Here is a 23,128-nt window from a genome sequence, read left to right on the forward strand (position 1 = left end):
TCCATTGTTTGGCTTCTCAGCTCTTCCATCTCCTATATAAACAGTTCTCGGCATTCAATCCCAAGTTTCAAATATTCAGCATGCTTTCTCTCTTCCTGGTTACATTCTCCTAGTACACTGATATGTCATCACCTACTTGTCAGGACAGGCTCAGAAACTGGGGCGGTTCTAGGCATTAGAGGGAGCCCCTGCACAGAGACCGAAAGGTACCGGAATTGTGAGCAGTTAGCAGAGATTTCTCTAAGAGGATACCAGAGATCGTATTTACATTTGTTCTCCACTTGTTGACATCTTGTTGGTCCATCCTGTTAGTATATTAGCACTTTGCTCCAATTCATTCATTGCCCATGGCTCACCTGGATCTCTGCAAGCTCTCAAGTCTAGAGATGCTTCTATCACCTGCTTCTTCAGCTAATGTCATGACGCGAAGCTATTAATTGGATTTGTCAAACTGCCACATATATTTTTTAAAAATGTGTTTGCCCAAATGAAGTGGCAGGAGAGAAAACAGTGAGCGAAGAGGGCAAGATGGGACACTTCAACACTGACGAACCTTCAACAGCCAGTGGGTACCCTGCCAACCAGTTGGGTGTGGGAGAGGAAGCCTCTGTAGAGGCTTAAAAGAGGCAAAATGCCTGGTCAGCTCTGACTCCAGTTTACAGCAGGCTCTGGCTAACTGTAAAATCCGTACTGAGTAGATCCCCAGGATGACGGCAGAAGGACCTCCATCTGTAGTTTGGCTGCAAAACTAAGCTTTGTCTTCCAAGAGCCTTTGACTTGAGGAGGGAGAATCGGGAGGCAGACTGCACCCACTGGCTCGCTGCCCTGTATCCGGGGACTTCTCCAGAATGGCAGTGGTTGTGAGGCAAACTTCCTCTCGTCGGCTCACACCACCTAAGTAACGAGCTGTTGGCCTGTCCTGACTGCAGGAGTAGAAGCCCCATTGTCAGAGGATAAAAACCAGCTAGTTCCCACTTCTCCTTCCCTCTCTCCATGATAGATTGCTTTAGCCAGGAGAACTGTCGTGAACCAATGGGGCAGCTAATGGGAGAAATGTAACACACACACACACACACACACACACACACACACAAAATAAATAAATAAAGGATGAAAGAATCCTGTTAGTCACAGAGCTTTTCATCTGAACCACAGAACAGGCTCTCGCTCTCTGTTAGAATAATAAAATCACAGTCTTGCACTGTATCAGCTAAGGCAAACAAAAGGAGCTCCCTAGAATGCAACTCTCCGGGGCATCTGAGTCGGATTTAGTTCTCATGGGGAAAAGCATACATTCAAAGGAGAGATGGAGTAGCCTTAAGAAAGTCAAAGAAATAAATAATCTTGCTATTCAAACGAGGAAAACACAGGCTGTGGGGCAGCTCTCCTCTGTGGTTGATTCAACACCTGGTGAACACACAGCATGGTCTCTGCCCAAGCTGGAATTTTCCCACAGCAGACCAGCACCTGCAGAGGTCCAGCAGAACGCCAGGCCTGACTTTTAGACCTTGGAAAATAGGGTGAGAAGGAAGGGCTGGAGAGATATTTGATTCCAAAGGAAAATCACAGAAACCAGAAGTTATTGTAAGAGAAGGACCTCAAAGCAGGTGGCTGGAGCTATTTTAAGGGTACAGAAATACTCTTTGTGGGAAAATGTTTAGGAAAAGAAAAAATTCAGAGTGCATGAGTATCATATTATAGGAACAAAATGTTCTCCTAAATCAAAAGCCATTATGGAATTGGTTGTTTTAATATCATGTAAGCACCTAAGCAGCAGTCCTGTGAGGTAAAGAAATATGGGTTCGGTACCTCCATTTTACCATTCTTCATCCACCCCACCCCCATCTCGCTTCACTCCTGCCTTCAGCATGCCCTTTCCCCAAAGTCACCCAGGACTCAGAATTCTCTGAAAAGAAAGTGTTCCTTTAAATTATTCATAGGACAGTGCTACTGACTTCCTATCTTTCCCTTCCCAGAAGTATTTGCTATGTAAGAATTCAGTGAAAATGAGCAATGTTTGAAACAAATAATGAATCACTGCTGGTATAATTTCAGGCACTTGTAAAGATTTCATTGGGGGTGCAGGGAGTCTCTTGCCCACACCCTAAATGATACCATGTATAAAAATATTCTATAACCTTGACTTCTTTTAGAGCACTAATTCACATTGTATTGTGTGAGACCATTATTTTTAAAATGCTGACTTTCAAAAGTTGAGATCAGAACTTTCAATCAAAATAGCCATGTGAGTAAAGAAGGCCAGCAGAAAAATATTTATGAATTTATTCCAAATTTGTGTTCTCCTCCTCATGTTTGAACTTTTATTATCAATAAAGGTACGGGAGGGGCAGCCGGATGGCTCAGTTGGTTAGAGCGTGAACTCTCACCAACAAGGTTGCTGGTTCAATTCCCGCATGGAATGGTGGGCTGTGCCCCCTGCAGCTAAGATTGAAAACAACGACTGGACTTGGATGAGCTGTACCCTCCACAACTAGATTGAAGGACAATGATTTGGAGCTGATGGGCCCTGGAGAAACACTCTCTTCCCTAATATTCCCCAATAAAATTAAAAATAAAAAAATCTTTCTTTAAAAAAAATAAAAATGAAGGTATGGGAAAGTTTTTTCAATAACCAGCAAACCTTTCTAAAACCCTGTTTGATCTTGTCACGTTTCTTTTCTACCAGTGCAAAAATAATTTTGGCAGTGTTTTACCCAAATCACACTCTGGTCCCAGTAGCGATAAAATCCATCGGATGATAGTTCTATGTCCATATTTAGAATTATAATGGATTGACATTCTCATTCCTGACTGTGGTAGACTATGGCCAAACACGGCTCCAATACAACACATGTTCTTTCATGTGTTGCCACTCCTCCCATCAATAGATGGAATCTATTATACTTCCTCTCCCCTTTAACCTGGGTTCACTTTGTGACTAGCTTTCACCAGCAGAATCTGGCAGAAGTGACTCAGTGTGATTTCTAGGCTGTGGCTTTAAGAAGCCTTAGGATTTCCATTTCACCTTCTTGGGGCCCCGAGACTTCAGGTCAGGAAGTCCAAGGAGCAGTGAGGTGCCCCACCTGACAGCCAGCCCCGGACATGTGAGTGATGCCATCGTGTATCCTCCAGCCCTACTCACGACCAGCCAACACGTGTAGAGCAAAAGCAAGCCTTCCCCACTGAGCCCTGCTCAAACTGAAGATCTACAGAATCATAAGCAAATTAGTGCTTTAGGCTACTGTGTTTTGGGTTATTCGCTATATAGCAGTAGATAACCAAAACACTGATCTTATACAAAAATGCCTAAATTATATACAGCTATCCAGAATTGACACATCAAAGATGAGATACTTGACCTCAGAAAGTGTAATCTGTCTCAGTACAAAAATGTAAAGGATTAAAGTCCAAATTATGCTCTGAATCAGAGACTGCTCCTTCAACATGCATGCTTCCCTTCTTCTATGGTGGTGGTTCTCAAAGTGTGGTCCTGGACCAGCAGTATTAACAACACACAGGAACTGGTTAAAAATGCAAATTCTTGGCCTCCTACTGAAGGAGAAACTCTGGGGCTGGGGCCCAGCAATGTGTATTTCAACAAGTCTTGCAGGTGATTCTGATGCATGCTGAAGTTTGAGAACCACTGTTGTACAGCAATAAAACTTCTGATGTTTAACTGGTATGCCGGGCCTGGATAAAGACCAGGTAAGGTGGCTAGGTAAGGCAATGATGAAGTTCTGGCCAGAAGAAGTAAGCAGAAATGGGGAAAGGGCTGTTCCCATCCCTGTCCCTTTCACCTTTATGCTGGCTGGAATTCGTATATGATTGCTAGAGCCCCAGAAACTGTCTCAGACCATGACATGATCCTGGCAAATGAAACAATGCACAGCAGAGCAAGAAGATGGAAAGAGCCTGGAACACTGATGTGATGGAGCTGTCTCGTTAGCTCTGGATTAACTTCCTGACTTCCTGAACATGAGAGAAATTTCTATCTTGCTTAAGCTCCTATTTTTTTTAAAGTTCTGCCCCTCACAGTTAAATATGACCCTAACTTACACACCACTCTGACAAAGGAGTCCCCCCTCCCATCCCCTGAGACATTCTTTGATATAAGTATATTTTCTTTGCTTGTCATAGCTAACCTTTGGATTATTTCTTTAGTTCCTTATTCACTGTCTCCCTATTTGATAGGAAGCTCCATGAGGGAAGTTTTGTTTTGTGAATCAGCATCTAACACACTTCTGCCCTCACAATAGAGACTTGGTGAATATGTACTGAATTGAATGGACAGATGGAAGGACTGATGTAGGCACACCAAATTTTCTCCACACAGTCTTTCAACAATGATAAACCAACAAGTCTCAAAATCAATCTTTCTTTTAAATACTGAACATCCAGCAAAACTATCCTTCCCTCACCTCCCACCTCGGTTCCACACTTTATGAAGCAATAGTATTAATAACCAATACTTGTATATGCCTTAACATGTGCCAACGACAAATTCCAATAGAGGCCATCCTATAACATACCTAATCAGTATTCCTCAAAACTGCCAAGGTCATCACAAACAGGAAAGTCTGAGAAACTGTCACAGCCAAGAGAGCCTAAGAAGACAAGGCTACTAAGTGTAACATAGTATCCTGGATGGACTCCAAGAACAGAAAAGGATATTAGGTAAAAACTAAGGAAACCTGAGCAAACTACAGACTTTGGTTAATAATAATGTATCAATATTCGCTCATTGCTTGTAACAAATGTACTATACTAATGTAACATGTTAATAATAGGGAACCTGGGGATGGGGTTGGGTAAGGGGAGAGGATATATAAGTATATATTATAAGTATATATTCTCTGTGCTATCTGCTCATTTTTTCTGTAAATCTAATATTGTTTTAAAACTAAAGTCTACTAGTAAAAAAAATATGCCAAAGACTTACATACATTAACTCCTGTTACATATATTAATTCTCATAAAGACTGAGACAGGTACTATGAAGAGCCCTATTTTACAGATATTTGCAAAAGAGTACATTAAGGTTGGTTTCCCCAAATCCTTGAGGTTTAAAGTATACGTTTCTTCTGGATCAAAATTTATTTGATTCAGTCATTTAAATAATGTGTATTGATTACTGTGTGTCAGCCAGAGACTGAGTTTAGGTGATTCTATGAAAAGAGTCAAAATTCAGAAGGCAGAAAGGGCTTTGTATCTGTCTGCTGAAATTTAAAAGGCACAAGCAAACATTTTAGAGTGTACAATTCTAGAGTGTAGAATTTAGAGTACAATTCTAAAATGTGTCATATTTTCATGTTGACAGCACATACACTTCTCCAACTAGAAACAACTGAGCTTGACATCTAATTATCAAGACTACTTATTTAAATATGAAGCCACCGGATGGTACATATTGTGAAGAACATATATATATATGAATCTCTCTCTCTCTCTCTCTCTCTCTCTCTCTATATATATATATATATATATATATATATATATATATAGAATATAAATCATACGTCATAAGTTATAAAGCTGATTCGGGAGTGGATTTGTCTTATCCCAAGTACCAAATAGCTAAGGCTTGATATATGAGGACAATCCCTGGTCAAAGCTTGAAAGCACACCTCAAATGAGAAAAATCGCTGTCATTGCATTCCTTTCTAAAGACATTCACAGTGAAGTACCGTCATTACTACATTGGCTACCAGAACCTTAATGTTTTCATTACAGCCTACGCTGTTGACCAACACAGACTTGGCACCTTGGCTGGTCAGGCTGAGGTTCTGGCCCATGGACTTTGACCATGGAATGCCGGCAGTACTCACGATGACGCCGTACGCACAAACAGCTTGCTGACAGTTTTTTTTTTGCAAAGTCTATGACCTATGGGGTTTGACTTCCATACTCTGAACCGTAATCAGGTAGTGTACAATCTAAACATCCAGCTGAAACAGGGAGTATTTTGCATCTGTGATTTCATTGCTTCTCGTGGTTCCCCCTCAGCTGCCTCACTACTTCCTAAAAGTTCAGTGGAGGCATTAGCTCCTTCATAATGTTTTTCTTAACCTGCTCAGTGCAGGCCATTTCTAGACACTCCCATGGCACCTTATACTGACCTCACAGGATTTGTTATAAGTCAATACAATTCAACAAGTACTGAACGAATGCCCATGAGGCACTGCTCTAGGCACTTGGGAATAATCAGTGAACAAATCAAAGATGCCTGTCATTGTGAGGAAATAAACTGTAATAAATAAGTAAATTTTATAGTATGCTATACTGGTAAGTCCTATGGGAAAAAAAGGACTTACCTATACTGGTAAGTCCTATGGGAAAAAAGAAAACGTGGAGTGGAGGGTACAGAGGAAGCTTCACGATACGGTTTTAATTAGGATGGCCAAAGTAGGCTTCAGTGAGAACACGAGATTTGTGCAGACTTGAAGAGAGTGAGAGGGTTAACTATAGATCCAGAGGCTAGAACAAGAGCTAGGGCAGAGATCCTCAGACAGGAGCATGCCTGGTGAGACTAGGAAACAGAATGGAGGCCAGTGAGTGGGGAGTATGCCCCAGAAGGGAGTAGGAGGAGGAGAGAGAGGTGAAGCAGGAAACATCACAGATTATATAAGGCTTAGGGGCCAACACAGAGACTTCACCTTTTACTCTGACTGGCGTTATGCTGGGTTTTGAGGAGAGGAGAGACATGATCTGACTTATTTTTGCAAGATTCACTCAGACCACTATGTTGAGAATAGAAATGTAGGGGGGCCAAGACAGAAGCAGAAAAACCTGTTAGGAGATAATTATAGGTGAGAGTTGAGGATGCCTCAGGCTAGTGAAGTAGCAGTAAAGGAGGGCAGATGGGAGCCAGATTCTGGATTTAGAATCCTAGTGGATTGGATTTTCGGTACAACAGAGAGAGGAGAGCCAAAAATGACTCCAGGGATTTTTGTCCTGAGAACAGGACTACAATGAATTTATCATGAACTAATGTGGGGACCACCATGTAGGAAGCAGATTAAGATGTAAAAGCAGGAATTCAGAAAAGAGTATGAATTTGGTTGTCTGAAAATATTCTGTTGACACTTGCTGGTAACATGAAATAAGCACAAGGAGAGTGGGTGTCAGTGGTTTGGAAGAAAATCTGGGATTTGGCAGAGGCGCACATTTTAGAAGTGCTACACTTCTCATTTGTAACGCTTGATATCACAGACAACATTATGGGAAAAAAACAAATCAATATCTCTAAGTCAAAAAGTGATTCTGAAGCATTAGGCTCTGAACATGGAAAAGTTCTACAAATACCTTAGACAATTTGTTTACTTTTACCTTTTTATATATGGCCTGAGAATAAAATGTAATTTTAAAAACCATCTAAATAAGTCTAAATTTTTTTCAATAAATAGAAGATAACTTTAGTGATAAGAAATCACTGTGTAATAGTTTAATGGACAATTTTTTCCTAGTGACACAAAAAATACCTTTAATTGGGTATAATGAGATACAATAAACAAAATCTAATACCTACTAATCACTTATAGTGAGTCAGGGGCAGTGCTAAGTCATATACAGAGAGAGCCAAAAACATGTATACACATTTTAAGAAAGGAAAAATCTATTAAAATTATAATACTCAATATATAACAATAGCAAAAGAAGAATACAAGTCACATTTGACTTCTGCAATGACAAGAGGTGCTCAAAGTGGTTCCCATCAGGGTCCAGACACTTCTGATTACGGCAAACTACTTCATGAGCAACTTTGACCGAAGTGTCCACTTGTATACATTTTTTTGGCGCCCCCAGTACATGGAAGTTTTCATCCTCACAATAATCATATGACATAGTTCCCATTCTCCTTCCCCTCCTTTTTTAGACAAACCTCAAAACAGTAGAGAAAACCTGTCTTCTGTGTGTCTCACACAATTTCTGTACTTTGCCATTTTCTCCCCTTGGAAAAAAGTCATCAGCCTCATGTTTAAAAATTCCTCACCTTTAAGAATTTTAAGAATGAAATCTTCAGCGTGGGTCTCCCACGCCTGCTCCATGTAACTCCAAGCACAGCTGCTATCTCTCCTGCACATGGACTTCTAATTCCAGTCTTTTGTGTCCTGTTTTGGGTTTTGTTTAGTTCCCTTGTTTTAGGTCAAAAAAAAGGAATTGAAGTTGGTGCTGGGCTAATAGGATGAGTAAAACTTTATCACTGAGGCATTTACAGTCTAACAGTCTGGGCAAATACATGAATGGCTAATATATTTCATAACACGTGATGGATGCTCTGTTCTGTGTGTGCAACAAGCTCTGACAGTGAAGGGACAACTTGGGGCAAGCCCTAATGGAAAGAAAAAAGAGGGTGTTTTTTCAATTCCTTTGGCTTCAGGGCAATTCTAGTAAACATTCCTGGGCTGTAGCTAGCCACTTAGGGTGTGTTTTGATTATAGCCCTTTCATAGCTTGCAACATGTGGGCCACAAGAGCATATGCTATTGGACTAAGATGATAGGCTGTAAGCCCTAAAAACGATTCAGTTCTGGCTTCCTGGAAAAAGTATGAGAAACTCTGACACACAATTACAAAAGCATTCTACCGGTTCCACTCAAAACCACAATTACAAAAACTGTTTAGCACTGTGCCACAGAAGCGGTATTAGTAACAGTTACAGAGTGTTATATAGTAACATATTAAATAACATTTGCAGATTACAGGAATCTATGCAGGGTAATTGTACTGGGGTGTAGGGGACCGGAGGAAAAAAGGATGTACTCAGTTCTGGAAAAAGATCGGTCCAGAGAGACTGCATGAACATGGAAGAAAAAGTCACCCTGTCAAGAACCAGGGCTGGGAGCTCCAAATTCTAGCAAATTCAATTCCATTTTGCTGACATTTATAACCCTCATTCATAGTTTGAGAGTACGTTTACTAAGGGACCTGTTATTTTATGAGGATCTCGGAACTGTGAAGGGATCTGCTCCAGTGGATGAGGATGAAACAAAGTGTTTTTCCTGATCTACAGATGCAGAACCTACTGATATAAAATCTGCTTGTGCAGAATCAGCATGGACTTGTGTCTCCCTGCTAAGATCTTTTGGCAACAAGGTATTTCCTGGAAGAAGCAACAATGTAGTTAATGCAGTGTACATAAACATACACCTAATAGTCATTTTTGATAGGTCCTTCCTAAAAATGTATGTCAAATACTAAGATACTAGAATTTAGCTGACTGGACTAGATTCCTTGCTAAGAAAAGTCTACACAAAAAAAAAAAAAAAAAAAAAAAAGGACACTGGCAGTCATGACATTGAAAATTTTTTAGGGTTCTTATGCTCATTTGTTGCCTAGGGATCTGTACAGATGAAAAGATCTATTCTCTCTTTCCCTATCATCCTTATACTCCCAAACAAGTAATCTCTTTCTAAATTCCTTATAGAAGGGGGCAGGGTGAGGAAGGGACGCACGTCTAGGTGGAAGGAGCTTTTGAAAATAGACAGCATCCCTTCTCCCATTCTATCTTGGGATGTTATTGATATAAGTGTGTTGTGTGTGAAAAAGAAAAAGAAAACTTGAGGATCACTCATCAAGTATCTGAACATACAAGTCAGATCCCTTGATACAGTTAGTTTTAGCAGATACAGTAACTCTTACCTCATAAGCTAACCATGTTTTCATAGCCTTTCACTATGCAGAGATGGGCGATGCTTTTGAGGGCGTGGTTTGAACCATTGTATCCTGTACCTGAGTTTAGGCAGTAACAATTCCTGTTAGGGCATGAGTCAGCTGTGTTGTGGCTCAATATTACCAAGACAATATACATGACTGAACAACTGAACAGAGATGAGGTAAGTTTTATCCAGATGCATGTGGACCTCAGCATTAAGAGGTCCATATTTACTTACATATTGAAAGAAATGTCAGTCTTCTGAAGAAATGTGCTCTGGTACTTCTGAAATACATCCTATGAAAAACTGCATTTTGTTTTATCACAGTAAAGCATCAGTTTTTAAGCTCCAAAACACATTTAGTTGGATGCTTTAATAAACATGGGCATAAAGCCTGACGGGAATGGAGTGAGAACCTTAAGACAGTTTAAAAAAACAAGAGAATATTTTTATATTACTAATGGCTTAGATATTTGACTATTAACATGAGTATAAAAGTAGTGCAATCAAAAATGCAGAATTTGGGCAGTACTGTAAAAAAGTACGCTTGTTATCCTTAGACAGTCAAATGTCTTTACCTTCTCAGGGTTATTAATGATGTTTTCCCATGACTTCTTGGAAAATACCACTGTTTTCTTTGGGTTCTTTCCAGGTACTTTATTGAGAGGGCAGGATGGAGGCAGAGAAGAATGTTGTAAACAGTTTTATCATGGGAGGATTGGGAATGCTGACCTCAATATGCTTCTGTTCTTTCTACATAAAATTCTCAGAATTGTGGAGGAAGAAGGATGGTCAGAAAATGTAGCATTGGTCATTTGCTGATTGTTGTAGCACAATAATTCTCAAAATATATTCAACCTAAAGCCTTACCTTTATATCCTAAATCAGTGCTTATAAAACTATCTGTGGTAAGCAACCGCATTTTAAAAATTTCCAATTCATTGCAAATTTTTGTAAACTACAGTAGAAACAAATTACTAGCAAAGTAAAAAATTTTAAAGACAAAGAATACAAGATAAAAGCCCTCAAATTTTGTATTACTGGTTTCAACAGGCATAAAATACTGTGTTAAATTGCTACTGAAGTTTAGAAATGCTTATTCTCAATTTCGGTACCCACCTTGTTGCAGACGAGTAACAAACTATTACCTACTACAGTTTGAGAACAACTGCCCTAATCACACATATACACAAACACAGGACATGTACACATCACAGCACACACACAAACACATTCAACAAAGCACAGCTAAATTGCTATCCATTTAAAAAATGATTTAAATTTCTACTAAATTATCATATAGCTTTTTAAAACTCACTTTGGACGGGGGAAAAAAAGCTGAGAAAACAGATCTCCTACACACCCTCTCCCTATCCATCTAGTACCTACTCAGAGAGGCAGCCATCTAATAATCAAACCTGTCAGAAAAGCTATCGATGCCAATCCTTCCCCCTCAACCTGACTTACCTCCTGGAGTTCTCCCCTTATTCCTCACAGCTGCTGTCCTAGGGAGTCTCTCTTCTATGCAGCAGTTCCCTTTGAGATACACTGTACTATTATTGTTCAAAATAGTTGCTGCTCCTGCTTTGAGGTTCATTATACTTCCTCACCCCATTGGCTTCAGACTTGGCTATGCCTTGTGATATCCTACCCTGTGGAAGCATTTTACATCTCTGCCATATAAAACTCAGAAATGACCATGTGACTTGCTTTGGCCAAGGACATGTGTCACCGTAAGGTGGAAGCTTAAGACAGATCTGTCATCCCTCTCTCCTCAGCATGTCCCAGACAGAGGATGCTCCATTAGCCTGGGTCCCATTACAAAGGTGACGAGGAGCAGAACTATAGGATGGACATGTTGGGTGAGAAGAAATAAACTTCTGTTGTAAACCACGGAGAATTTGGTGGTGTTTGTTACTGCATTGTAGCCGAAGCTGACAGATACACCTTGTTTCCTGGATTTTCTTTTTTGGTTTACTCCCTCATTTTGGTAATACATATTTTCCAGTAGTCTCCTGAGAAAGTGTGCACGACAGGCAAAGACCTGGTGTGTCTGAAGATAACAGAATACTGGACTTGAAATCACTTCCCCTCAGAATTAGAAAGCATTAATACATTGTCTTCTAGCTTTCAATGATGCTATTAAGAAGCCCAGTGCCGTTGTCCTTCCTAGTCCTTTGTCTGGACCTTCATCCCCTCCCAGAGGCTTTTAAGTTCTTTTTTTATAACCAGTGTTCTAAAATTTCAAGGTCATATGCTTTGATGTGGGTCTTTTTCAAGAGATTTAGATATCTCTTTCAATCGTTAACGCTCATGCCTTTCGATCTTAATGCTCATATTTTTCAGATCCAGGAAAATATCTTCAATCATGTTTTTCCCTCAAGATCCTTTATTTCTTGTCTTTAAGAATTTAGTTTTATCAAAGTTACAGATGCTCATAGTTTAAAGAGTCAACAGCCTTCTCACTGAGTATTTGCCTTCCCCAGAAACAGCCACTGTGGATTTTTTTCAGCTGATGCTTTGGAACTGACCTCCGTATCTCTACACAACATGCTTTAATTGTCGTAACTTGATATTTCTGCTTTAGGCATTACTTATTGACTTTTCATTATGGAAATGCAGATTTATTCTTTTCCTTCTCTGAATGCCCACCACATACATGCTCCTTTCACTATGTACCACAGCTTTAATTAGATTAATAGAGCATTTACATTATTTGGATCTTGTATTCTAGTTAGATTTGAACCATATAACTACAATTACTTTTCCTCTTCTGCCAAACTTTTTGTTTTCCCTGGAGTTAGTAACTATTGCTGTTTTCTTTTACTCGGTTTATAAAGCACATATTACTAATCAGAAACTCTTCACCAGTTATTTCAATCTCATCTCAATACAGTCATACACATCAGACTTCCTATTTGGTTAGTCACTTGCCTGGATAGTTGGTTTCTCTTTCAAGCTTAAAAATTTCCTTAAATTCATTGGAGCACTTTCAAATGGAGGTCCTTTCTTTGCATTTCTCAAGATAGGATAGAATATATTTTAGTTAGCAGTTTATTAGCAGGATTTATAACTTTTAAATAGCCAAATGTTCTGTAGGCCTCTCTTTGTACTCTTTCCCCAGGGCTGCAAATGGATAAAACAGGTATGGCCTCTAATTCCTGAACTCTTCTGGGTTTCTGTAGGACGGATTGGCTTTCTTCTTATTGCCATCCCTTCTGCAGGCACTTAGGAATCAGCTTCCTCCATTCCGCCAAGTCAATTACCTTTCCTCTGTCCATCCATATTCTCAATGTGTGTTGAATCTCTCGGTTGCTATAGTCTCCTTTCCTGTCTTTTGTCGTTGAGGGGCTGTACTAGAATCGCATTGCCACTGTCACAAGTACCACAAACGTCATCACTTAGAACAACATAAATTTATTATCTTATAGTTCTGGAGGTCCGAAGTCCAAAATCAGTCTCTGTGGGCTAAAATCAAGGTGTTGGCAGGGCTGGCTTCCTCAGGTCATTCTGGGGAAGATCTTTGCCTTTTCTAGCTCCTAGAGGCTATCTGCATTTCTTAGCTCGGGACTTCATCTTCTACTTCAAAGCCAGCAGAGCAACACCTCCGAATTTGTGTGTGTGTGTGTGTGTGTGTGTGTGTGTGTGTGTGTGTGTGTGTCCCGCCTCCCTCTTTCCCTTACAAGAATCCTTGTGATTACACTGGACCTACACATTAATCCAGGATAATCTTCCCATCTCAAAATCCTTAACTTGATCATATTTGCATAGTCTCATTTGCCAAATAAGATAACATATTCAGAGGTTCCAAGAATTAGGACATGAAAATCTATGGAGGACCATTATTCTGTCTATTATGGGGTTTATACTTTCCTTTTTCCTTTACTGTGGGTGTCAGGAATGAGCAAAGCAAAAAGCACGTGTTCAATCATCTTGTTTGATCTGGAGCCCGAATAGTGTGAGTCCTGGTTCCAATCACTGGGACACTTAAATCTATTTCTAAAATAGATATAATGATAGTATAGGAATAATAATCAAATAACCAAATATCACTAAAACCTTCAATACATTACATGAAATTAGGACAGGTCCCAGAAATGTTTTCATAAACTCTGAGTGCCACTGTTTGGGAGAGAATCTGGCAGAGCAGAAATGGAAAGAAAATGAATACAAAATATAAAACAGAACAAAGGAGGGAGGAAAAAGCTTTGAAGGAGGGGCATATGATAAGAATATGAAATATGCTTGTCGTATTTCAGTAATATGGGTGCTACCCATGGACTAGTGGACAAGGATCAGAGACGAGACATGAAGGCAGCATCGTACAGAAAACGAGAAAGCTAAATTTAGAAGTGGAAGTTCTCAATTCAAACCCCAATTTTCAAACTTACAGTTTGATCTTGCACAAGCCAATTAGTATCTTGGTTGTACAGCTGAGGAAACTGAAACTCCAAGAGGTTATCTCAATTTAAATGAGCAGATATATATGCATGACCCAAGAGAACCATCTTATCCCATAGCAGTTGAATGTTAGTTGAATCGGAAGCATGAAAAGACACTGACTGAAAACTAGCATTATGGCCTGGGCAACAACAACATGAAAACCCAACAGCTAGAAGGAAGGCAGACTCAAAGAAAATTATCTTTTCCATTTCAAAAAGATGGCCTAGCCTGGCCACAAGAAAATGCATGGATACATACGATTGCAGATATTCTATAGAAATGCATTCCAAAAAATTGTATTGAATTCCTCCAATATGCCAAATACTATGCTAGGCACTGAGGATATAGCCATGAAGAAGGCTGATGTTATCAGAGATTACGGTCTCGTGGAGAACGAGGCAATTAAACAAATGACAAGCAAGTGTGCTAAGTGATTGATGGAAACAAAAACAGTGTAAGTACGTAAACCAGACCAAGGTGTTTAACGGGGAGGTTGGGGAGGAGCTAAATAAGATGCTCAGAGGTAACGACACAGCCTTCAGAGCTCAGCTAGAGTAGGAGCTAGTGAAGCAAAGATGAGGGTAACACTTTGGCAGAGAGCTTCAAGGAGCCTATTCGTTTGCCTAGGAGGGTAACAAGAGTTAGCCTGATTCCTGTCACCAAGGAAAGTGGCAATAGGGCTGATGTCAGAGGAAAGAGCTCGGATGACTGTGGTACTCCAGGATGACAGACATATGTGTACATGATGGAATTATGACTCTGCTTTCTTTTCAGTACAAAGTCTCTCTTCCCCTTTTCATTCTAGAACCAAGCAGTGGAGCACCTGATTAAGAATGTGGGCCCTGGAGCCAGACTGCCTGAGTTCGTAGTCTGACTCTGCCACTTACTAGCTGTAAGACCTTGGAGACATTTCTTCATCCCTCTGTGTTTCAGCTGACTCATCTATAAAATGTTCCTCATATTAGTATTTTCCTCCCTGGGTTATTATGAGGATTAAATTAGCTAATATATCAAAAGTGTTTAGAAGAGTGCCTGGCACAAAGTAAACACTCGATAAATCTTCATTTGTTACTGCTACAGGTTTTAATTGTCAACCACCGGCCTTTTTGAAATTTCTAGGAGGATAAGAGGCAAACTTTGTTTACATGACATTGTTTTCAGTCACAAGCAAGATGAGAATGCAGCTTACCATTTGGTGCTCAAAACAGAAATTAAAAGCAACCAGAATCTTGCCGATCAGTTCTTCAGTTCTGAGGTGGGGAGATCAGAAACCTTCAGTGAGGTCCTCATCTCTTTCAGGTTATGGTGGATTCCCCTTAGGCACAGGGGATTCATTCCGAGACCCTCAGTAGACGCCTAAAACCACAGATAGCACCAAGCGCTATATATATCATGTTTTTCCCTACACATACATACACCCATACATACAGGTATATCTATGATAAAGTTTAATTTATAAATTAGGCATAGGAAGAGATTAATAACTATAATAAAGTAGGACAATTACAACAAGATATTGTAATAAAGTTATGTGAATGTGGCATTATTAAGAAAAATAAGGGTTACTTGAACACAAGTACTGCAATATCGATACAGTTGATCTGATAACCAAGACGGCTACTAAGTGACTAAAGGGCAAGTGGAGGATACGGTAAGTATGGGCTGGACAAAGGGACGGTTCCCATCTGGGCAAGATGGAGCAGGACGGCGTGAGGTTTCATCACACTACTCAGAATAGCATACAATGTCAAACTTAAGAATTATTTCTGGAATTTTCCATTTAATGTTTTCAGATCATACTTGACTGTGGGTAAGTGTAACAGTGGATTACGAGGGAGAATACTATACATGGAAGTGAGACAGAGATGGCTGGGAGCATGGCCATGCTAAAATCAGACCCCACAAGAAGGCAATACTTTGGTGGAACCACCACGATTCAGGCTGCAATACAGAAACTCAGTATTTATAGACGCATCCAGAGGTGATCAGGCTGAGGGAGACCTGTTTAAATTAACCAAATGTCAGGAGATTAATATTAAACCCAGAATTTCAACTGCATTCACTCAGCAAACATTTGAGTGTGAGCTATGTACAAGACGCTATCCTAGACATTCAGGATACAGCAGCGAAAAGAGAGACACAAGTCCCTGCCCTAGAGGGGTCAGACAACAAATACAATAAGTTAGTGAAGTAGATGGCATACCAGAAAGTGATAGGTTCTATGGAGAAAAATAAAGCAGCAAAGAGAGAAAGGGAAAGCAAAGGAGCAAAGAGAGAGGTGGGGTGTAGGGTGGACAGTTTTCATCATAGTAGGGGAAGGCCTCACAGAAAATGGAGACATCTGGGCAAAGACCTGAAGAGGTGAAGAGGACACAAAAATGTCTGGATGGTCTCTTCTGAGCAGAGGGAACAGCACATGCAAAGTCCCTGAGGAGCAAGTATGTCCAAAGGGTTTGAGGATCAAAAAGGTGGCCAACAGGCCTGAGCAGAGGAGAAGGGAAGAACAGCAGAAGTGAGAGCAGAGAGGAAATGGGGTCTTGTAGGTCTAGCTGTAAGAATTGTTCCTTTTCTGAGATGGAGAGCTACTGGATAGTTTTGAACAGAACCATGGTGTGGTTGGCTTTATGTTTTAAAGGATCACTCTGGCTGCTATACTGAGAACAGAATGAAGGGTAAGTGTGGCTGATATAAAATCCTAGTCAAAGATGACAGGGGCTTCAACCAAGGTGGTATGAGTGGAGATGGAAAAAGTGGTTGTATACTTTGATACCAAAAGGGTTTGATGACACATTGGATATGGGGGTGAATGAGTTACTGAGTTGGCTTCTGCAGTGGGAATAATGGAGTTGCCATTAACTGAGAGACAAGGCTGCAGGGAAAGGTTTTTGAGGGGACAGGCAGTGAGGAGTTCAGTGTCAGACATAATAAAATGGAGAGGTCTATGAAACATCCAAGTGGAGATGCTGAAGTACCGGATATACGTACAAGTGCGGATCTGAGACTAGGGAGTTGGGAGCATACTGACCATATCTAATGCCCTAAGATTGAATGACATCACTAAGGGAGCAGGTATAGAAATAGAAGAGGTCCAAGAACAGAGTCCTGGCATTCTCCAATATTAAGCTGTCAGTGAGCAAAGGAGATTAAGAATAGTGACCAGTAGCACAAGACAAAAACCAGGAGAGTGACGTGTACTGTAACACTGAAGAAACAAGTGTAGCAAGCGAAGAAGTGCTTCAGGGAGGAAGGAACGATAACTGTGTCAAACGCTGCTGATGGGTCAAGTGAGACAAAGACAGAGCACAGGCCATTGCATTAAGTGACACGGAGAGCACCTTTGGTGACGGCAAGAGATAACTGGAGGAGATTTAACAGAAAATGAGAGAAAAGGAAGTGGGGTTGTGAATAGAGCACTGTTTCAATGATATTTACTGTAAAGACAGAAAAAATAAATGGGGCAGTAGCTAGAGAAGGAAGCGGAAAAGGGTTTTTTGGTTATTGTTTAAGATTAATTTTAAGAAGAAATATATTAATTTACATGGGAACCATAACCGGTAAACAGACCAGGAATAGTTATAACGTATCAGTGCTTTCCTCTTCTCCGTTGGAAAACTATTTGGAAAGTTCAATTCAAATCATGAGATTTTTTTCATGAGCTTTGATAACGTTAATAGCACTGATCCCCAATTTCTAAAAGTATATGGTACATAGCAGGTGCCACTCGACATTTATTTTTAGAATAAACAAGAAAAGTCACCATAGCCTTGGGGTTAGGTAGGAAAGCAAATTAAGTCATGAGAATAAGCAGGGTTCATGGAACTTGAATTTGCAGTGAGGGTGAAAACTAGGTTCAACAGCGGAAGCAAGAGAAAAATAACAGGAAAAGGAAGCCGTGGTTAGAGAAAAGTTCTCAAATATCATCTCCTTGAAAACTTTTATAATCATCTCAAGACACCCTCCCCCTTTTCTGGACCTCTCTTGCGGCACTTAATACTATGTCAAGTTACATCCATGTGCTCTTCTCTACTCTTATCTCCCCAATATTGACCATATTTTCCAATGAAAAATTAAGTCAAAAATGGGGGTATATTCTAAATCCCAGAGACAAAAAAATGGATGCCGAAAGTTTAATATTTCTAGTTCATTTCTACAGGGTATGGAGATGCTAGAGCAGAATATGTGACATTGGGAGACTAGATTTCAAAGCTGAAGTATATCCAAAATGCTTAGTAAAATAGCTTGCCCTTGCATGAATGAATGATTGAATGAATGAGTGAACAAAGTGAAGTGAAAAGAGACCAGGAAAGAAGGCAAGAATACACGATTTACTAACCGAGGCCCACTGGACCGTCACTAGAGCACAAGTGAGCAGGGGGAGTGGGCCTGCAGTCAGAAAGCACCTAGGAAGTCAGCAAAGTAACTGTAACATAAAGAGGTACAGCCTCAATGAAGGTCAGTGTGAACAGAGCGGCAGAACATGAGGAAACTTTAAAATAAAAAATGACCATATTTGGTAGGTGATAAATATAGACTAGGAGTAAATAATGCCAAGACTTTGGTATCACGTATAGGGACAGGGTAAGAAGAAGGGCAGGGAGACGCTAAACTCAAATTTACAATGTATTTGACACAAGGGTGAGATATGCAAGTAAAATCCAGTAACAGGCAACATTTTAATTAACACAATACGTATACACAGATACCAAACACTGTTCCAAGTACGCTTCCCATGAATGATCTCATTTAATTATCACAATAACACTATGACACAGGTGCTGTCATCATCTTTATTTTACAGATGGGAAAACCGAGGGACAAGAGTGAACAATTTGCCCAGTCACATAGCCATAAGTGACTGAGCCAGGATTTGAACTGGGATTTAAAAATATTAAGGAATTTATCCCGGAAACGCACAGATATTCATTATTTATTCCATAAATATTTAATGAGCACCGCTATAGTCTAAACATTGTGCTCGTGCTAGGGATGAAAGGGAAGGGGAAAAGCTGGTGGTGAATAAGATAGACATGGTCCCCACAGGCTCAGACCTTACGTAGACACTAAATAAATAATTACAGGTATGATAAATCACAAAAGGATGTTACAATTAGGTAGGAGTGGGTGACAAAAAGAATTCCAAGTGAGGGGAATGGCATGTGTAAATAACTTGAGGTGAGAGCCTACAGTAGGGGTAAAAGAGAGAAAGGAGCCTGGAAAAAATAAGATTAATATGGCTGGAGTGCAAAGCTAGGAGGACAGCTGGGGAGGCTAGGGAGAATGACAAGCCCAGGTGGTGGTGGGCCTGGTCTCCACAAGAGCTTAGACTGTTCAGTATGCAAAGGGAAGCCACCAAAAGAATTCAAGCAGGGTAGTGAATTGATCAGATTTGTGTGTGTAAAATTACGGTTGCTGCAGCATGGCAAATGTATTGGAATGAGCCAAGAGCAATTCTGTGGGATCTGGATGGTAGCTATTTGCAGTACTTCTCGCAAGAGATGAAGGTGGCTTAGACTAGAGTGGGGTGTGGAAAAGTGGTCATAGGTATGGAGAGAGGCCACAAAGTCAACTTTTAAAGGCAGACAGGTCTAGGTGATTCTGATGTGTGTCAGAGACATCTCAGGTTTCTGGCTTGAAATGAGTAGATGGATAGGATGCCCTTTACTGATCCCAGGGCTATGGGAGGAGGGTTTTGGAGGGAATATGATATACAGGTTGAGTATGACATGTCCCAGTCATCCAATGAAACTGCAGTAATGGCAGTTGCAATATGAATCTAGAGATAAGAGCAAGATCTAGGCTTGAGTTATGGGATGGCCAGTCTTTGGCAGAGTGTAAAGTAGGTACTGGAAGAGGATGAGACCACCTAGGAAAGTGTATATGGTGGGGCTCAAGGAGAGGGCTCAGTTCAGTGGAATAATTAAGAATAATTAAGAGTTGGATAAAGGAGGAGACGCTGGTTGTTAAAAAGCAACCAAAGAGGTAAGAGGAAAACTTTGATATAAGAGCAGAGGGAAGAGTCTATCTGGATGATGGTGTGCTCCACAGTGTCCAGTGCTAGACGAAAGCCTCATAAGATGATGACTGAAGCTTGTCTGGAACAAATCAGAACTGCTTCAGTCCAGTGGTAGGAACAGAAGCTCCACTGGAGAGAGTTGAGAATTGGGACATGAGAGAACGTCCACGGGGTAAGGGACAACTTAAGTCATGGATGGAGAGGGATTTAAGGAGAGAAATCTTTTTAAAGAGACGTGAGGCTTAAACATGTTTAAATCCCAAACAGGAAAGCCAGTAGAGATGGAAAGATTGAAAATAACAGAAGGAAAGGTGGATACGCTTCAGCGCAAAGTCCCTAAGAAAGAGGGAGATGATCGACCCCGAGTGCCTCGAAGGGAAAAATGAACGAGTACCACGGAGGGCAACTCTTTGTAACAGGAAGCCAATAAGGGGTGGAGTTCAGGATCGGACCGTCTCACCAGCTTCCTAAAGACAGCTTTGCTTTAAGGGACAGGAAAGAAAATCATAAAAGACCTGAGAGCCCAGGGAGAGGGCTGCAGGGTTCAACAAAGAGGAGAATGACCTCAACATCGTGGCCTCGGACGACCTCTGAGAGAGGCGTTTCAGTAGCCGCGAGGCAACAGAAGTCACACCGTCGGGTTTAGAGCCCGAGTGGGTGGTGAAGAACAGGGTGCGGGGGGTGCAAACCATTGCTGCAGAAAACGGGCCGTGAAAAGAAAGCGACAGGGCACGATGCCAGAAAAAAGGCGGCAGGTGAGGGAGGAGGGCAGAACATTTCCAAAGTGGCGAAGAGCAACCTCGGTCAGGGCAGCTCATGGCTAGGAGGCCCTGGGGGGCCGAAGATGGCCCTGGATGCCCGCGCGGCCGGGCTGGACCCCGCAAAGACGCCGCAAGCCCCGGAGCCTCCCCACCCCACCCCCGCCACCCCCAAAATAGAACAGTGTCGCCGGCGGCCGCCAGGCTTCTCAGCTGGTTCCGAGCGGGGCCGCCAGGCCAGCGCAGCGAGGAGGAAAGCCCTCCCCCGGGGCCCCGCTGCACCCACGGCCCGCGCCTACCCCGCCCTGGGGGCGTCTGCAGACCCGCTGCAGTCCTGCCTCCCCACCTCTCACGACTCCCGCGTGCGGCCGCGTCCCAGACCCTGCGGCGCGCCTTGCACGTCCCCGCAGCGTTTCAAAGTTCCCGGGCCGGCGGCCGCAGCCAGCCTAGCGCCCGCCGCTTACCGCCGCAGGGGTAGGCCCACGCGGGGGTTTCCATCGAGTCGTCGACACCCCTCGGGAATTCCCCACCCGGCCACACACCAACCCCACTTCCTCTTTCAAATTTCCGCCGCCGGGTTTTATCGGTGCAGAAGCGCGGCGGGCGTGGACCCCTCCTCCCCGCCGCGCTGGTCCCAGCCCAGCCTCGCCGTCCTACTCCTGGCGGAAGCCCTTCGCCTCGCCCGAAAGAGCCCGAAGGCCTTCGGGAAGTTCCGCCGCCAGCGCGAGGGGCGGGGCCGTTCGAGCTCCTCCGGGCCGCACTCGGCTGTTTCCGTGCGCGGCCGCTGCGCACTCGGCACTGGGCGGCGCTGGCTGGCTCCCTGGCTGCGGCTCCTCAGTCGGCGGCGGCTGCTGCTGCCTGTGGCCCGGGCGGCAGGGAGAAGCGGAGTGTTGGTGAGTGACGCGGCGGAGGTGTAGTTTGACGCGGTGTGTTACGTGGGGGAGAGAATAAAACTCCAGCGAGATCCGGGCCGCGAACGAAAGCAGTGACGGAGGAGCTTGTACCACCGGTAAGAGGAGCAGGAGGAGGAGGCAGGAGCCGGAGAGAGCCGGGGGGACGGAGGGGGGACGGGGAGGCGCCGGACACCCGCGCTCGGGGCCTTCCCCTCGCAGGAGGGGCCGCGGTAAAGATGGAGCCTCCGCCCGAGCCCCACAACATCGCCGCCGCTCGCAGCGAACAAAGAATAATGGCGGCGGACTGGAGCCAGCGGCGGCCGGGGCGGCAGCGACTCTGCCTGCAGCCAGCGGCGGCGCTCCTGGCGGGGGGCGGCGGGCCGCGGGCGGGGTGGGAGCCGGCGACCAGGGGTGTGTGCGGGCGGCGGGCCGCGGGGAGCTGGCGCCCGCGTTCCCGCCGCCGCCGCCAGGCCGGGCGGGCGGGCGCGGAGCCGGGCGCCAGGAGCCGCCCCGGGGGAGGCCGCCTGCCCGGCCCGGTCCGGCTTGGCGCTGCGGGCTCCCATGCGGTCCGCCAGGCCCCCGCCGCCCGCCTCGCCCCCGGCCCGGCCGTCCGCCCGGGCAGCGCCGCCGGGGTGCCTGCGGGGGGTGAAGGAGGAAGGAGGCGACGGCGGAGGGCAGAGGAGGGGAAGGTGCCTGCCTGCCCGGCGGCCGCCTGGTCTGCCTGCCCGCTTCGCGCGGAGGAGCGCGGCAACGCCTGACCCGCTCTTCCCCGCTCTCTCTTTGTGCAATAAAGTTCGAAAGCAAAGGTTTCCTCTCGTCCTGTATTTTATTCATGCCCTTTCCCCCGGCTCCCACCCCAGTGGGGAAACACGGTTGTTTTCTCTGCTTAGTTGAGATGATGAGGGCTCGTGCATTTTTAGATAATTTTGACTCTGTCCCTCGCCCTCTTTTTTTTTTTTTGGAAGTCAGTAGTCATGGAAATGCATTCTTTGGGGGAGGGAGGGGGGTGCTAAGAAAAACATATTTGTAATAACTTTTAAAAAACTGTTGGGATCTTGTAAAAGGGAAGCTGGTGTTTGAAAACAGTTTCGGTTTTAACCCTTTTCAATAAGGTTATCGCTGGAGATCTATCCTTCTGAAACACTTCGTTGAAACGAGTATTAGCCGATGGACTTTTTTGCTTTACATCACTTTTTCCCCCAACCTTGCTAACCGCGCGTTTGGGTCCTCGGGATTTCTCCATCCCACCTCCTACCCTGTTGCCCACATGTTGCTATCTAAACTTCAATAATATTGATGGATACTAACTGAAAATAGGCATTTAAAAGTATCCATTATTTGTCTCGCATGAAGTATTACCTGCTACCCC

General features: G+C 43.1%; 1 protein-coding gene and 1 long non-coding RNA gene across 11 annotated transcripts in view; one reads left to right on the forward strand and one right to left on the reverse strand.

Moving 5' to 3' along the window:
* Positions 1–21,546, reverse strand: part of LOC308498665 — a 37,176-nt gene extending 15,630 nt beyond the window's left edge. Inside the window, exons 1-2 of the long non-coding RNA XR_013993499.1 lie at positions 21,331–21,546; positions 15,285–15,451 (exon numbers count right to left, since the gene is read on the reverse strand). This is a non-coding gene — a long non-coding RNA (uncharacterized lncRNA). The remainder of the gene's footprint in view (positions 1–15,284; positions 15,452–21,330) is intronic.
* A 95-nt stretch (positions 21,547–21,641) lies between these two features.
* Positions 21,642–23,128, forward strand: part of CREB1 (cAMP responsive element binding protein 1) — a 51,995-nt gene continuing 50,508 nt past the window's right edge. For 3 of the 10 annotated variants that reach the window (XM_081051019.1, XM_081051022.1, XM_081051018.1), the window contains exon 1: positions 21,667–21,875. The gene's annotated coding sequence lies outside the window, so the exon portion shown is untranslated. Of the gene's footprint in view, positions 21,876–23,128 lie in introns of all 10 variants that reach the window. The other 7 variants (XR_013993496.1, XM_081051023.1, XM_081051021.1 and 4 more) reach the window with 6 other exon arrangements.

This window comes from Rhinolophus hipposideros, assembly GCF_964194185.1.
Source record: "Rhinolophus hipposideros genome assembly, chromosome: 6".
In the NCBI taxonomy this organism is placed as follows: domain Eukaryota; kingdom Metazoa; phylum Chordata; class Mammalia; order Chiroptera; family Rhinolophidae; genus Rhinolophus; species Rhinolophus hipposideros.